The sequence below is a fragment of the Anser brachyrhynchus genome (genome assembly GCF_964034855.1).
Source record: "Anser brachyrhynchus genome assembly, chromosome: 5".
Classification (NCBI taxonomy): Eukaryota; Metazoa; Chordata; class Aves; order Anseriformes; family Anatidae; genus Anser; species Anser brachyrhynchus.
Window position 1 is genome coordinate 25990354 of NC_137699.1, and position 16279 is coordinate 26006632.

A 16279-nucleotide genomic window follows, 5' to 3' on the forward strand; every position below is an offset into this window, starting at 1 on the left:
TATTCTTCTGTGCAGCATTATCCCAAAAGATTGTTTTTGTGAGTGGTGGGGACTTTTATTGAGCAGTCAGCTTTTATTCTCTGGTTAGTTACAGTAGTGCTTTTGTTTTTGTTGTTTTTAAGCTGTCTTTGTATTTAAAAATAAAATAAAATTCTTCTGACCCTGATTCTCATTCCCAGCCAATCCTGCAGCGGAGTTGTAGAGACATGTTTCATGGCATCCCTATGCTTTCCCTGGGTTTACCTGCAAGGGCAATGGTAAAATTTTGTCACTAGGTGGAGCTTCAAGCTTCAATCCTCCAGTGCTCATCAGCTGAATTTCCTGCCGCTGTTGCAGGGAGTTCCTCAACCTTTCCAGTCCTGTAGCTAGGCAACTTCTAAACCATTTGAGGTAAATTTGGTTGTATAATCTGTTGTACGTTATAAATCCTATTAGAAGCGGTTTTTTACATATTGAGTCATGTTTGCTGTGACTGAAGTTGGATAATGATCAAAGAGAAAAGAATAAAGACTTTCCACATGTGGGCCTGCAATGTAACTTGTATATTAAATTGCTCCATGTTTGGCTCTTCTAATGTTCTTCCAGAAAAGCAGACTGATTGCGAAGAAAATATGGTAGTGCTGGTAAGATAATACTATTTTCTATTAATGTCTGGCCATGGACATCAATTATGCAAATCAATACCCTAGTAAGTTGGTAGACGGATAGAAGATAACATAGCTATGCAAAAACACGCAGCTGGGGCTTCATCAAACTGGGACAAACCGCCCGCATGTCCTAATATATTTAACATGAAGTAGAAAAAAAAATCCTTTATGCTGCAAGCTGCGCCAGTTCAGAAAGCTCTTGGAAAAATGCAGCTTCACATATGGTAGCGTGACATTTACTCTTCCGGTGCCACATGGAGGGGAGGAGGAGCTGCCTCATGCTAGCTGAGAGCTCTGTTGTGGTAATAACTTGACCTCACTAGGGAATCAGGAAATCTCCCCTGATTGTTGCAAGATTCAGTAGGGCACACACATCTCCTTTCCTAACAGGAAACCTCTTTCCCATGCTCTGTTCAAACATGGTATGAGCTTCATTGTGAAAAAATGCGGCATACTGAACTGTGAACCAAAGCATGTCCAGAAGGACTTAATCAGAGCTCTTAATTTGTGCCTCTTATAGGTAGGCTGAGCTTTCTGACATTTAAATATTACTGAAAAGATAAGGGCAGCTTTCAAGAAAAACAACATTTATATTTAGGGCAGTAAATAATGTGCAGCACTAAGATTAGGGTTTTAATCCAGATTGTCCTGGCTACACACTATTCCCAGGGAAGACTTTTGCAGATAAGTTCCAAATGAAGAACCCGCTCAGTGCAAAGGGCTGAATCCTGACTGGCACCGAGCAGAAAGCATCCCCCACACAGGCAGAGAAGTCAGAAAAACTTCTCAGAAGATAACAAGCATGTTTAGCTATTTGTTTCAAAGCTGCTATTTTATCCTGACAAATAGATTGAGCTATTCAGATAGGGGAAACCCTGATAATAAATAGGTGTAGTGGAGGCAGTGGGAAGGCACTGCCTGGAATTACGCCGTGTTTATGTATTTAGAGTCATATTTTTGTAGAACAAAAATTGCAGGAGTCAAGCTTGTAATTAAAAGGTTTTTATCTAATAAAAACTGACCTGAAAGGGAAGCAGCACAAGTTACCAGGCAACGATTTGCAATGGATTGAGGCAAAAGTAGATAGTGCCTATCTCTTGGGAGGAAGCTCTGCTGATCTGGCAACAGATAAATTGATTCTCAGTGTTCTTTTATAATCTTTGACCACTCCCTTTATCCCGTCAAACATTATTTCAATTAGAGAGTAAGAACTGTTTCTTACAGTATCAGAGCAAAGTGTATGTTCAGCAGTTCTTTCAGTTCTTTTCAAATTTTATCCCAAGTGAACTGGAATTTCATCTATTCTTGAAATATGTAAGTGCACAAATGAAGCAATTGCTTTTTTCTGCAAATGCATTTTCAAAACTTTTACAGAAGTTAGTCTCATTACAGAGTGAAATTTCACCATGACTAATTTCTCTAATTTACTAGTTAAACCAACATAAAATTTGCATAACAAATGAGGCCTATGCTGCATGATTTTGTACCTCTGGTATATATTGTGTTTATATACAGGATTTCATTTCATATCAAAGGCCCATAGATTATAGTACTCTCAAGATTTGATTTGTGAAAACAAGGACTTTTTTCATCGTTCTGTACCCTGAACTCTGATATGGTATCAATGATTACAGTATAAATGCTTGATAATATCAGGGCTGCTTTTAATTGTTACATGGTGTGGCACAGTGCATATAGAATAATTAAGTGGTTGATATGGTAGAAAAGATTCCCTCTTTAAGGAATATATATCTCAGTTTTCAGAAAATATTTTGTTAATAAAAACCCAAGGGCATCAGTACATTTGACTGTCCAAAACTCTAACACTTTATAAAAAAAAACAAAAAAAAAACAACTAAAAAACCTACTTGAGAAGTTAGTTTGGAAACTATTAAAGTAGCTGGACCATTGTACCAGCCCAACAATAATACATACAGTAGTTTCAGACACATTAAATTCTGTTTAATCAATTTCTGTTAGATTTCCCTGAGACTAGTCCTGCATGTAGTTCGAACAACAGAATTAATGCTGATTTTAAAGTGCACGTTTACAGATACTCCTTGTAAATAAATTCAAATGTATCTCAAGCACTTCTTTATTTACAAACCCACAATTTTTTCCACTTCTGCTTTCACCCATCTACCTGCAGAAAGGTTAAATGGTCTTAGTGCTTGACTACTGAAATGGGTAAGTCGACATGCTTAACATTACATCAATACATTTTCTTCCTTTATCACTGTGGCTTTTGGCACATGATGTTCTGTTGTTTCCTAAATCTTTTGGAAGGATCTTTATGTAATTTACTGTTAACTGCATGCCTGAATTTCTTGAGTATATAGTACTTTGATTTGGTATGAATACCGTTTTACTAGAATGTGGGTCACTAAATTTGGGAAGATGACTTTCAGCACTCCATAGTTAAGTTTGAAAACATTCATGGTTCAGACAATAAACAGCAGATGATACATTTTATTCGTGTTGCAAATACAATCATTTATTGACCATGTTGAAGTCATGTTTTAACAGATATACAAGGATAGCTCTTTCAGGGAACAGAAAATTATGTTAATATAACAGTGTGTGTGGTATAGTTCCTGCTGAGTGGCTGGTGGAGGCAGCTGTTCCCTTTAGTCTTGGTCCTCAGATTTGGGTTGATCTGTTTTTGTATAAACTAACTTTGTATGCTATGAACACAGACTAAGGTGAGCCCTTCTCTGATGTCCTTTACAGACTCTTCCTTATTCTGAGACTTTCTGTAAACCAGCACTTCAGCAAGAGTAAGATTTGACAAGGAGCCTCAGTAGCTCCAGGCTGAAGGCCTAGTAGGTCTGTCTTACTACCTAGACTTTCTTTTATTTCAGTGTTGCTTTTTCATGTTTTCATCTATGCTAGTATTTCCTGTGGACAAAAATGACTCGTTTTTCAATTTAATTAAATAGCAGATTTGTAATGTGAGCTGCAGTTCTCATATTTTAACTTTTTAATTCTCACTCTGCTGTCACAACTATTCCCAGGAAAAAAAAAAAAAAAAAAAAAGACAATAACAGAATACAAAATGACCTTCCATCTTTCCTTGGTGTAACTTCTTACTATCCTGCTTCTATACTGCCATCTTTCATCTTTCATGTGGAGAAACAGAAATCTGATGCCTGATTGTCTCTTCCAGTCTCTCTCTCTACACAGCCCAATGACCGCATCTCATTTCCTGTTCCCACCTCTCTTATTTCTTTTTCTCACTCTCTTTCAGTGCATGATTCACAATATTGCCATGTGTCTCCCATCCAAAAAGCTGTTCCATTCCTAGCTGCCTCTGCAACTGCTTGCTGTCTTTCATTAGTGCTAAGCTCAACCACTATTCTGTCATATATTATGTCTAAACAACTGAGGCCTTATACTTTTTCTTCTAATTCTGTGCTAGATGTTCTCTGATTTCTTCCCACGGCACTGATGAAAATGCTCCCAGGTAAGCCTATACTTATGTCTTCCTAACTAAATCTCAGGATTAGTATTCCAACCTCATTCTCTGTGACTTGGCAGCCACTTTAGACAATATCACCCATGTGCCTCTTGAAATCCTGTCCTCTCTTTGCTTCTTTGAGACAGCTATAATGAGAGTCCCTTTGAACTGCTCTCAAAATATTCTTCACAGGCTCTCCAACAGTCCTTTCAGTGTTCAATTTCTCTTCTTACTTTGCACCTTAACTAATGGCAGTCTAATCCATAAACACAAATTCAGTTACTTAGCTGATGCTTCATATTGATTATCTGCTTTTTGTTTACTAGAAATATATTTCTTATCCAAATTCAAATTTCCGCCTGATGTAACTATGGAGGTTCAGCTCAAGCTCAACATGATCAAAACAGAATTTATTATTCTTTCCCCACAGCCATCCTCAGTACTTCCTTTGTCATTCATCCTGAGCAATACCACATCCTGCCCATTGTTAAAGCTGTTAACCTGAACATTTTTTCAATTCTGACCTCTCTATAAGTCTTCATATTAATTCAGTGCTTAGGTTTTGTTCATTCTTGCTGTGTAATTAACATAAGTCCTTTTTGTCCATCCACACAGCACAAACTCTTGCCTGTATTTCCATCTTGTGTTTGTTTTATGCTTTCATCCATCTCACTTTTTTCCCAACACAGGCTTTTACTGCTTATCACCTACTCAGAATATTTCTGCAAAGTCATTTTCCTCATCCAGTATGTGACCATGTCTAAGCTGATGCATGTCTGTATCAACTCAAATTATTTGCATGTGGTTTTCAAGCCCTTCATAAGCTCTTAACATGAGGATATGGTGTTTAACTGATCAATGACATTAGCTTCCATTTGACTCAGAAATATTTTCAACACAATTACATATTTGTGTCTCATCTCATGCTGCTTCTCATGCGTGAGAGAAAGTCTCCATGACCACTCAAATATGGTCACATGAGCTAATAGAGCATCCTCTTTCAGAATTAGAAAAGGTGTGATGTGTTTCAGTGGTTGACATGCTGAAACTACCATCTGTCTTTCTGAAGAATAATCCCTCATCATTTTGCTCATACTTCTGTTACCTTTTATTTCATCTTTATGTTGTAAGCTGGGGAAGGTGAAATATGGTTTCGTGTTTGAACAGTGTCATGTGCAACTGGGACATGGTTTTAGACTAGGACTCTAGCACAGGACAGCAATATAAATAAATAAATGGTATATATTTTTATGTCAGAAAGCTGTCTTTCAAGCCCAATTCCATCTCTTTGAGGGACATTGTGTGCCATAAATACAAATTTGAAAACGAGAGTTTTCAAAATTGTCTTACTAAATAATTTTTTTCCTGAGAAATTAAAGGAAGAAGCATCAATTTTGTTGTGTTTTTATATCTGTGTTCTGCATACTTGAAATTGCAAGTCTGCAGAGGAAGTTTAGCTTCCTTTGTGTTTCCTGTTGTGCTGATATCTCAATGTGCCTAGAGTAGCAACCTGACCAAGCAAAATACAGTGGTAAGAGTTCTTTTCTGGTGATAAACATTAGAAGCTTTCAACTTTTCAGGAGATAAATAAATATTTTGATTGATTTATTGTTTTGTGAGCTTTTTGGTATGAGTCATATATATTCTAATCAGTATTCATGTTGCTAGGGTATTTATTAAATCACAGTGTTAAATTTTAATTTAATAAACCAAATTTTGCATTTATATTTGCAAGTGTTAGTTACACAGATGTAATTCTAAACTAAATGAACACTGACTAGCTCATACAGATGACTATCCTGTAATCTGCAGAATCAATCATTTTGAATAAAAAATATCGCATACTCTCAATGAGCTACATATGAATGACAGATCACCAACTATTTACAATGCATCCAAAGCAAAATTTCACTATTTTAAAATTGTAATTCGTCTACAAACTGAGAAAGTCGGTGTTTGGATGTATGCATATCTGTATATGTTCTTATATTTTAGATATGTTTGATATTGCATTTGATATATGTTAATAATATTGCATTTTTGAGAAATAAGAAGAAACTGAGTGCTTTTTTCCAGATGGATTTAAGCATGCCATATTATATTATGACATGATAAATACTTATATTTTAAGCATTGTAAACATAGAAAGTCCTTTAGCATTTTTTAAATATTTTTATCTAAGATTATGAGACAGTTTAAAGTTTTGAGGGTTTTTTTGTTTGTTTGTTTTGTTTTGTTTTGTTTTCAGTAAAGGGCAAAAATACAAAATGCTTATATCATTCTCTTGGCCTGTTTCTGTGTCAAATACTGCATTTGCCATCATTTATCCTGTTAACATATTTATAGTGAGGAACCTTTGCTCTTGTTAGTCACAAACAGGACATGCTTTGGCAAAGGAATTTCTTACAGATAGCATGGAACTGGCAAGCATAGTGACAGAGTGGTATGGGTTATATAGACAGTTGGTTTTGAATTGCTCCTCCATCATCTTTATGCACCATCTTCCCTGGAACTGAGTGCAGGAATAAGTGTAAAAGAAAGCTGAAGCATCCTTTCTGTGATGCAGAAGCCCAACTCTTGTTTGGCTGACGTATTTCCTCCTTTCTTATAAAATATTTTCAAATGGTAGATTTTGAAAGTACGTAAACAAATGAAATCATGACCAGAAATTACCAAGTTCCAAAATTTTAGGCAGAGCAACCTTTAATGAATTGTTGTAGAGGACCTGGAAGAAAATAATAGCTGGTTTGTGTGAGAGAACCATTATTCTAGGTCATCACTAAATCAGAAAAGTTGCAAACAGGATTTAGTGGAAAGGACAAATGTCTTAAACATAAAGGACACATTAATCATTTTCACATCCTCATTACAGTGACAGGAGAAGTCTATGTCATCAACTACCCTTTGTAAGAAGACGCTTCAATTTAGTTCAAAATTTTAGGGGAAACTTTATAAATCTACAAGAATAAATGTAAAGATTCTGTAGGATATTTTCTGTAGTCTAGGTGCATTATAACAAATGAATAGTTGAACAATTGTATATCTTCCTTCATATAGTAATCTGAAACAATCTTTTCATGTTTCAAAAATGATAAATTACTACTTGGCATTCAAGTTTATGAGATTCATAAAAGACTGAGTGAAGTTGGTTTTTTCTTTTCTGTCAATGAAACAGAAAATCCTTATTCATTACTGAGTATAAGGAGTTTTTTTCCAGGATGGTCTCAAGTACTTACCAAAAATTTTAGGTTTGCCAGTACTAATTCTCAAATGTTTTCTTCTAACTCAGATAATTCCTAGAAACCAAAATATAATGCTTACCAGAAATTCTCTCAGTGCTAGTGTAGGTCTCCTACAGTAAGGAAAATGACTGTGTGTTCAAGAATACTGACAGACACTAAAGTTATCAAATGAAAATTCATCTTTTCTTAAGCCAAATGGTAAAGTGTTTTAAAGGGGAGGAGGATGGAGGTTGGAAAGACTTCTGTAGATTTTTGGCTGATTGTGATCCCCTCTAAATGCTACTATAAGTGGAGTAGATGCCAAAAGAGGAAGTAATTCAGTACTTTAGAGTTTTGCAAAAAGAGCATCTGACCAAATCCATAGCAACCCATTGTTGTTAAGACTTATGTTATATAATATACAATTGCAGATAGCAATGAGTAAGATGAGTTGTGCATCGTTAATGGCAGATGTCTTGGATTTTCTTTGATATCAACCTAATGTAGTGGGACTTTCAGTTGTTTTCAATGCTATAAATATTTGAAGCTACAATTAGATCACCGAATCTGATCTCTTATATCAATCAGGACATCTTTGATATAGGAGATAATTTTTATGCCTGTATTTTCACCTCTTTTTTTTTTTTTTGAGTAAAAGTGATCTTTAGAAAGTGAGTTTCTACCTCTACAGTCCACTAATTATTTTCTCTAGTGATTATTTAGCTTTCTTCATCAAAATAAATAAATGTTTTTACTTGGTGTTGTCTACGAATGTACATCTTAAACATCACAGTCATGTCTTTTCTAAAACTTCCTTCTGATAAACTAAATAGATTTGATTTCATTCAATCTATCCTTGTCAGTCATGTTCCTTAGCCCTCGGCTAATTTATCCTGGATTTTCTCTGTATCATGTTCAGCTTGAAAAGATATATCCCACAGTATATTATGTATGGGCAAATAGAGCAATCAGATGTGACCCAAAAAGATTCGCATGTGAGCATAAATGTATTATAGCATTAGCATATGTTTGACTTCAGACGTGTTAGTACTGAGGGAGGATTTTTTCTTTTAAATGGAACATTTGGAGGAAAAATGCTGCCATTAGCCCTCTTACAATTCAAAACTTTGAGAAAAATAGCAGTAAGGTAGCCACTGTAGAATGGCAACAGCAAACCAAGGTATAACAATGAAGCTTAGAGCTTAGTGCAGTGGTTGTATAAATCCTTAACACAGTCAGATTGGTATTGCAGTGCAAATGCTGCAATGCTAGTCCAAATAATTGTACAAAAAGGATTGTTAAAGTCTTGAAAGTGGAACAAAGCTACCCATCTGCCTTTGATTCAGCAGTCTAGGCTCCTAAGGAAACTATGCAGATCGCAGAACACTAAAATCTGCCAAAACTGAACCAAGACAGTTAAATAGAGACAGTGTGAAGAAGAGAGAATATGAAAGAGTTAGTTTTTCTGTTCAGTTCATCTTAGATAACTGTGCTCTGTTGGAAAATCGTAGTCTCTTTGCTTGGTTGATCACTGTTGGTTTGATTTCTTCCATTAATGTGATTTTAAAAAATATTTGCCCAGCTTTTCTGAGGAATCTTTCATAACCACAGCAGTGCCACCTGTAACTGACGGCTTTGCAGGCTGCTTTTATCTAAAACAAAGAGTTTATGCAGGACTGTTTGCTCTCACTGAAGCAATCCGTGCTTTACACGGGTAAAAATTTGTTTCAATGGATGATCTGAAATAGTTCTGTTCTGTTGGCAGCTTTTGAGTAGAACATTTTACTGGCATCAACAAGATATTACTTACTGTACGTTCGGTGTTAGTGAAAGCAAGGACAAATTGTCAAAAAAGGGTATCTCAGAGACTATCAGGGTACCAAGGTCTTATTGGTACAAAGATGGATTTGCAGTTTTGATATGTGTGACTGCATAAACTGGACCCTCCAAGAAAAAGAGGAGAAACAGATGGTGTCTTCTGAAATGTAAAATTGCTACCATGTTGTGAGGATATTGGGAGTAAACACATGAGAAATAATATTTTATTCAACAACACAATGTTGTACATTAAGATGTCAAAGTTATATAAAAAAGATTAAGTAACTTAAGCTAAGTCTAAGAAAAGTAAAATAAAACACTAGAAAATCCTACATCTTCATGTTGTGCTTGAACCAGAAATGTTACTGCATCTTTGAAAGTATAGATGTTTATTTTATTTTATTTTTGTTTTATTTTATTTTATTTTGAGTAAGAAAGATCTTGAAGTTAGTAAAGTACACTGAATATATATGGCACTCCTACTAGAAACCCAGCTGCCTGTAGTAATGTAGATGCTGAAAAAAAAAAAAAAAAAAAGATGAAGAAAAAGATCAAAGAAATGGGAGACACTATCATTACTGAGATTGCCTATGTAGCAGAGTAACAAATAAATGCTCAGTAATGATAAGAGCCAGTGGTATCAAGGCACAAATACAAGCCTATTATGATTATAGCCAAGTGTCACAGTAATAAATATGTTCTAATCAGGTTTTGAGTAAAAATAAGCCTTATCTATCAACTTGTTTGTTATCAGATGATCTTCAAGATAGTGCTTTTAGCCCCGTGCATTAGATTTGATGAAAGATTGCCTGTGGCTCCACTGCAAATGTTTTAATGCCACTCTGCAGATAATCCAGTGGTTTACATAAGCTGTCTGCCAAAATGCAACTCTTACCTTATCCATTCTACATATGTGTGTATTTATAGACAATACAAAGAGAACATTCAACCTGGCAAGATACACTGTGTCACCATATTATTTTGTTACTAATCTTGATTTAGGCAAATTGACATACTGTTAGAAGAGGTTCTGGATAGCAGCAGTGAAAAAGTAATATGGATTTTTAGAGATAAATACCATCCAGAATATATCTCTAACACTACACTAGCCAACAGAGAAACATTATATTTCATTTGATAACGCAATCTATGATCACTGTTTGCTCTTAAAATCAGGCATTAATACAATGTTTCCATATGTTGGTATCTTGAAAACCCCTGAAAGTTATGCTTACTGTGACCAATTTAACAACAGAAATATATATTTAAATGAAATACAGCAGGTTGTAAAGTTCCATATTTGGGGATAAAAAATACTTCTTTTTTATGACTTTTAATCTATATGGTGTTGAGCAGCCTTGTTAATATGGCATGCAGCTGACCAAATTAGGGTTGCAAATGAATAAGGCCAAAATGTCTTACTACGGCTGTTAATTACCTCTATTATATATAACAGCTTAAACTGAGTATTCTACTAATGTTCCAAAATATTTTCTGTTTAGGACAGCAGGAATGTCTCTCACCCTCCTTTCCAGAAAGGAATGAAACTCTTTTGTATTTGCTACAGTTATTTGAGCTTGGAACTGGCATGGATAATTTGCATGAAGCTCGTGCTTCATGTTTATATATATGTTTATATACATATGTATGTGTACTTACATGCAAACACACAAACTTGTATATACACCTACATGAACAAATGGAGTAACGAGAATGGGACCATGAAACATAATCTTTCTGGAGTGGCCTAAGAGTAATGCACTGTAGTAAATTTAAGCCTGAAGACCTTTGTTTATTTGATATCAAAATCTTGGTTTAATTCGTTGCCTTAATATTGTTCTCTGTTAATAACTTGAACAAATACCCTAAAAAGCAATTTTTAAAATAGGTTAATTTTAACTTTCTCCAAACAGCATTCCAACAAACTTCATTGGTTTAATATCTATAGCATTGTTTTATAGGACTTTGTTATGTGATGAATTTACAAGACACATTGTCAAGGTAAGTAAGATTCAGGAAGCCATTTTCTCCAAGTTAAATATTTATGGTTGATAACATCTCTGCATTGCCAATGATTGAATGGAAAACATAGAAAAGATAAATCACTTTTTTCAAATCTGCAAGCATAATACCATGTTTTCTAAAATGATGAAAAAATGAAAACATATTTTTGTGCCACAGGTAGCTTTAGAATAAATGCATGTTGGTCTACACAGCAGATTTTGGTTCTGCAAACCCAAAACAGAGGATTTCCCAGCATCATCAGGCTTCCAGCATTCAAGCAGGGGCTCGGGATCTTAGGCTGATTCAACATTAACAAATGTTGATAGTAATCTTTTAGACAGCTATAGTCCAAGCCATTACATGTATCTTTATAACAGAACTCTTACATTATGTGAACTGAAATACAGGGGCTCTGTTGGACAACTAATGCTTTCTGTGCTGCCTAACAGGCTGCCACTATCTTTTTATTCTGTCACAAAGTTTTAGCAGAAGTTATAGTGATTCACATCATCTTTCTGCATCCTGAATTCCCTGTGTGTGAAACGGTGATGTTACTTCATTTCACCCACACATTACTTAAACTCCAGACTGTTCAATGCAGGACAGTATTATCACAGCTTTCAACAAAATTGCACCACTTTTTTTATTTTTTTCCAGTACAACTAATAGATCATTCTTTTAACTGGACTAATTAAATGAATGAATGAAGGTGGAATGTGTCCCATCTAATTTTAGCAACCTAAATTTAGGCATTGAGTCTAAGCTAGTCATCTGCACTTCTGTAGTAAATGAAGAGAGGTAGAAACTCCCAAGGGGTGATTCATCCCATTCTAAGGTAAGTGTCTAGCACAGAAGGAAGTCTCTCTCTTTCCCTGCCCCTACAGTGAGCAGAGACAACTGGCTGACTACGTACATGCCTCTTTATAGCTGAAAGGAGTTGAAATGACTTGCTTTTTTAGTATAGTTTTTAAAATATGGTCATTCATCTTTCTTGGATTAATCTGTAGTAGATACAAAGCCAAAGAAGAGATTTCACCAGCTCAAGGATTTAGACAGCACATGGTTAACATTAGGTGTATCAGTATTGACAGGAGAAATGTGTACTGCTTTGTTGAACTGGATAGAATTGTTTGAGGGACAAAGTTAAGTGCATGCTGAAATGGATAACCAAGTTGAGGCCTACTTTATCTTCAGTTTTGCTTTTGAGAAAGAGAAGTTATTGCAATCACATACATTTTAAGCTTATATTGCTTTGAAGATTTATGTAAACACACACTAGTTGTAAAAGATGGAACTAGCAATACTGAAAATTTCCACCTATTTCTATATCACTGTGTTAGTCAATAAATCAAGGCTAAAAACATTAGCTGATGCATCTACCAAATTTGGTGGTGCATTTTGAGGATACCTGCTTGCAGGAGTTCTTAGTGTTGCTGAGGGGTTGCTCTGAGTTAATTAAGGGATTAACAACAGCAACCACCTATCGTGCTAAAAATGTTTTTGCATTATCAGAAATAAAGAACTGAAATATTTTCCCTGCTTACTTGTACCAAAAGCTATAAGTAGATAACACAGTAATATCCCATCATACATGCATATAAATATACTAGTGGACAGATTGCTGTAATTACCATGCTATTGTATGATCAATTCCCTTTATATCACCAATATTTTGGTTATTACATTTTTAAGCTCATAGTTTCCTGTACATTTCATTCCGTTACCAATCCATAGAAATTTATTTTTTTGAAGGGAATAAACACAGTTGCATTTCTAAACCTCAGGTTTGCTTTGGGTGCTGTGAATGCAGTCACTTACCACATTATTGAAACTCATTTTTGTTGGAGTTATCCAGCCATATCTTGTGTATATCCCCAAATTCATGCTTGAGCTTTTGCAGAAGTGTATGGTAAAATAGTCAATATTTGCTGAGTGAAAATTATGTGGGATCGGTTTCCCATCTTCTCATAACATATGATAGTTGTATACTTAGAATCAGCCATCGCAACTCTGTGGACATACTGAAGTTCTGCCAGTTCCTGTGATTTCTAAAAGAGATGCGTAAGAGCTCCTGTTGTCCAAACTCTAAAGTATGGACTATTCTCCCTTTGCATGAATATGTCTACAGAAGTTCTAATAAAGTTATAATTCAAAACCTGAAAATATGAAGAAAAAAATCATCAAAGAGAAAAAAAAAAAAAAGGCCATGTAGTGCAGTCAATGCTCTCTAACTCTGAAGACAGTGTACTAGTTGCCATGTATAAGTGAATCTTGCCCAACTCTTTCTTATAGAATGGGCAAGAGCTGTTATTGTCAAACATTATGAAAAATATTTATGCCTTTACCACTAAGTGTGACTAACTTCGAATTTTAAACATGGGAGTATGTGCAGCAGTGAATGCAGAAAGTTCATGCATGAGATGTTCATGTCCCTCAGAGCTGTCTTTCATTAGCCTGAAGTGCATTACATAGAAGTTTGTTTCCTGCATACAGAACTGCCATGTACCCCTTATTTATAAACTTTTTTCATTCTATAAATAATTATTTGGTGAGGCTTCTCTCCACTGTTGGGTTTTGTAATCTGCTGCTACATTCCTGAAGCAAACTTGATGTTAAATCTTGCATCTCTTTTTCGGGTAAATGTCAAACATAGCCTAAATTCCTTGGCTTTCTGTACCTTTACATAGTACTAAACAAATGCCTCATATCCTCCCCATGTGTCTTTAACACTATTCCGTCCCTGAACCAGACTCACTCCATCAAGAATACAGATAGCATGGGGAGAGTTTCAATGGACCTGTTCTACTGTTTTGTATATGCTTGGTTACTTTTGTATTTGTAGGCTTTTGTATTGCCTTGGTTACTTTTTGCGCATTTCTAGCATCAGGTATATTGCATACCAGTAATTCTCTAATGTCCAAGCCTGAGCTTTGAACAGCAATTGTCACGTTTCCAAATAAATTCCTGCCTGCTTTGAATATGCTGTTTCCTTTCCTCATGTGAGATTGTTTGCCCATCTGTTGCTTTTGATTTGGCTTTTTTCAACTCTGTCTTTAATGCTGGGAGAACGTATTTATGGAAAGCTTATCCATCAACACATCTTTCAGTATATATTTCACTATGTGTTTCCGTTTGACACCAGCAACACTAGCTGCTCCTCCAAACTCAGCTTTCAGCTTGCAGTAAATAGTTTCTGCTCAGAAATTTTATTTACTGAGTTTTATGTGGCATCTTAGGTGCAGCTTGTCTTTCTATGAGCTACTATTAGTTAAGATGAAAAAAAAAATCAATCAATGCAAACAGTTTATGGCACACAGTATTGTCTACCTGAGAATATTCAGTGCTTTCTCCCGTGTTATTTTTATCCTCTTTGTCTTAGTGTACAAAACCATAATAAGGATCCTGCCATGCTGACAATCCTGCCAGCAATTTGTGCTTGTGTGATTGCACAAGTTTACTGTGCCTGTCTTTCCATGAAACCTTCATCCCTTCCCCCCATAAGAAACATTTCATCTCACTTGCTGTTGCACTAATGGGAGCCTTTCTTTGTCTGTTTCTACCCCGAGGTATGCTCCACTGCTTACGCAACAAACAGTCCTGGTCCTGCAGCCATACAGATCAGGGTCTGGAATGTAGTTTCTAGCCTATATGCTTGCGTTTCCTTCCCATGGAAACAAAAGCATGGAGGACAGGGAAAGAGAAAGGAGATGTTGTTATTGTTGAATCCACACTTGGGAACTGAGATGTGACTTTTACGTGCATTCTGTGATCATGTGCCTGATAGCCCCATCTTCACTGTTCAGCAAAATAGGCATGACACAAAAGGCATGTATTTTAGACTGTACTACAAAATAAATAAATCAGGCCACCATTAAGAGAAGTAATAGAAAGTATGCTAGCAATGTATATTATGGAATTAAGTGACCATTTAACACCTCAGAAAATCTTTTTCAGGATTTACATATAAAAAGACTCCCCTTAACTATGCCATTAACCCTGTCCACCTCAAAATTCCCAACTTCAATACTACCAATCACCTGCCTGGTTCCTGGACTATGTGAAACATAGATGTTCAATGTTCTAGTATGTTTTCTCACCTTTGACTCCATCCAAACTGCACTTTCCAAAGGAAAGTCTATTGAACACTGGAACAAAGGTAACAGTTCCTTTTATTAAAGTGAATAGACAGGTATTTACCAATTCTGAACTGCCATTATTTATTTCTGGGAATAATTAAATGGCATAAGTTTGTATTCAAAATCTAATGTTCACATCTTTCTGAATTTTCCGTTACAAGATATTCAATAAATATATGCATTTCTATCCTGTGAGGAACACACCTTTATAAAGCCCTGGTGTGAGCCATTGAGAGTTGGTTGTTACCATGTGCAGAGGATTAAATTATGCAATGTATATCAGTAAGAACTGTGACAGTTAATGAAACAGATGTCCTCCAGTTCCTTGGCTCTGAGTAATTTGTGAACAACACATAGTACCAGAACAAAAAAGGTGTTCTGAACGCAAAGGTAGAGCAGCTAAAAACCCCAGCATAACAAGGAAACAGATTCCCTGAGATCATGAGCTGCAGTGAGAAAAAATGTGCCTAATCAAAGTCACCAAATTAGCAACCTGGGAGTATTAGTATGCAAAGTTGTTCAACAGATATGGAGAGTTAACTGTAATACAAATGCTGTCTTGAAACACTCAAAGAGGCAATAAGGTGATGCTAATGTACTAACTAATACAAAATTAAATTGTCCATAGATCATTCAAATTTCAGGTAATAGCACCTTTCTTTCATCAGAATTGGAGGCCAGTAGTTTACGCATCCCAGTCATTAATAATAATTAACTGTCAGTATACTCACAGAGAAGATGATCCATGGACTTAGTCCATGGTCATAGAAATTTTCACCTTACTTATTATTACTATTTTCACCTTACTTATTATTACTATTCCTCTTTCATTTATAGGAGGAGGTGTATTGCTGAATTGTAAACTGTGTCCAAGAAAGTGGATTTTTTTAACTAGAAAAAATATTATTTGAAATTTAATACAAGGCTGGGAGATATTTTGTTATTCTGATCAGCTGTTTGGGAGTATTTAACAAATATGAAGAGTGACAGAATCTA